Raw genomic sequence first — 1,878 nt, forward strand, 5'->3', positions numbered from 1 at the left:
AGCACTATGCAAGGGGTTGACTATGATTAAGAGTGCCAACCAAATGTTCTAGCTGCAGGCTAGCTCTTAGCATCACACACGCTCCCTGTCTCTGGATTATACAACTCTTTTGGATGAATGGCTGTCAAATTTAAAGTTTTCACTTGTGTAATGATGCAATCTTTTAACGCCCTTAGTCTTAATACAGTTTTAATTTACATTCTTGGATTTGGTATCCTTTCAGATTTAAAAAGGAAACACATGAATGCAAATTAATATTTTGGATTCAGTAGATTTTTTGCAGCTTTTTTCCCCGGTACAACTCTTACATATAAATAAACAGTATCTTTTCCATTTATTGTGAAAGCTTCTATTAGACAAAATTTATAGGAGGTCATTGTTTTGGAATAAGTTCTTATACTAGGCTCCAACAGACCAAACTAAAACTCAAAATGGAATCACCCGTGCTGAGGTTCCACATCATCAAACTAAAAATAAGTTATCTAACCTTCTGCGAATCAGGAGAGACAGGTCAATGAGGCAGGGACAAAACAGGCACGCGACCCAAGGAGGCTGCTCAGAAATATTCGGACTGCAGCAGTCAGAGCCTGCGTACTATGCAGGACAGGAGGGGCAGAGGTTGGCCACTGGGAGTTTGCAGGTGGGACGGTGAGGCCGGAGAAAGTCTGGGGCGAGTGCGTCTCTCTCCGGGGGAGATGCCTGTGCACTTTGACACCTACCTTAGCTTGGTAATGAAGCCCTATCATGTTCCGTTTCTCTGTCTCTTCCTTTTCTTTTGCAGGTCCGTTAAAGATGATTCTTTCATAAACCAAGATCCTGGATATGCCGTCCGGTAACAGTAACTGTTAGGCAATTATGTTTTAGCTGATGTCTAAGATGGCAGTGGGCGGACGGGAGGAACACCCAAAATGGCTGCAGAGAGTTTCAGGTCCCTAGAACAAAACATTTTGGAGAATCACAAAAAAACCCTCCCTCTTCTTCCTCACCATCACATCCCCTTCCCCCGAGGGTATTTCTCTAACCACAGAAAAAAATCCCAACTCAGCTTAAACCCCGCTCACCGCCCTACCCTTCTTCCTTCTTAGCCAATAGGAACAGTCCAGCTCAGCCTAACTGGATATAAAAGGCCCACCCCGACTCCCCCTGCTGCTGCTTCCACTCTCGCTTGTTTATTTTGCCTGCCTAATACACTTTGGTTCAGTCCCTGTCTCCTGGTGTGTTTTATTTTTGCACTCAGGCCAGGGATTTTCCTTGGTAACAACTAATTTCCCAAACGAGTCCAGTTTCAATCCGCATGCCCAGTTCCCTCTGTTTTAATCCCTAACCTGAAGTAACCTGATCTTAGCTAACCAGGCCAGGCCTTCTTCTATTGTCTCCCTGTCCCCGCCTTACGGGAAAATACTTTGACATGACCAATCTGCTTTTTGTTGTTTCTGCTCTAGTCAGCCCTTTTTCTGTCTATAAAGCCGACCTTCTCTGCTCAGTTCATTGGAACATTTATTATATTTTATGCAATGAAGTGTTGCCGGATTCTAGAATCGCAAGTAAAGCAATTGAGATCTTTAAACTAAATTTGTTGATTTTTTTTTTTTTTGGTCTTTTATCACTGATGACAGGAATTCCTTTTTTTTACGTTAAGTACCTTCCCCCCCCCCCCAAGGTTAGCGGCCACGATGATCCCTATTTCAGGAACACTGACTCGAAAGCCGTCCCACGCCACCGCCCACTGGGGCAGGAACTGAGGGTCATCCGCTGCCCCACTGCGCATGCCTGTCCGCGACTGGACGCCAGGGAATGACGTCAGTCCGGGCGGCGCCGCGCCCTCCCGAGCGCCATGCCGGGCTTGCGGGGCGCGGGGCTTGCGCGGGGCCTGCGGGC

The sequence above is a fragment of the Galeopterus variegatus genome, unplaced genomic scaffold (assembly GCF_000696425.1).
Source record: "Galeopterus variegatus unplaced genomic scaffold, G_variegatus-3.0.2 Scaffold443, whole genome shotgun sequence".
NCBI lineage: Eukaryota > Metazoa > Chordata > Mammalia > Dermoptera > Cynocephalidae > Galeopterus > Galeopterus variegatus.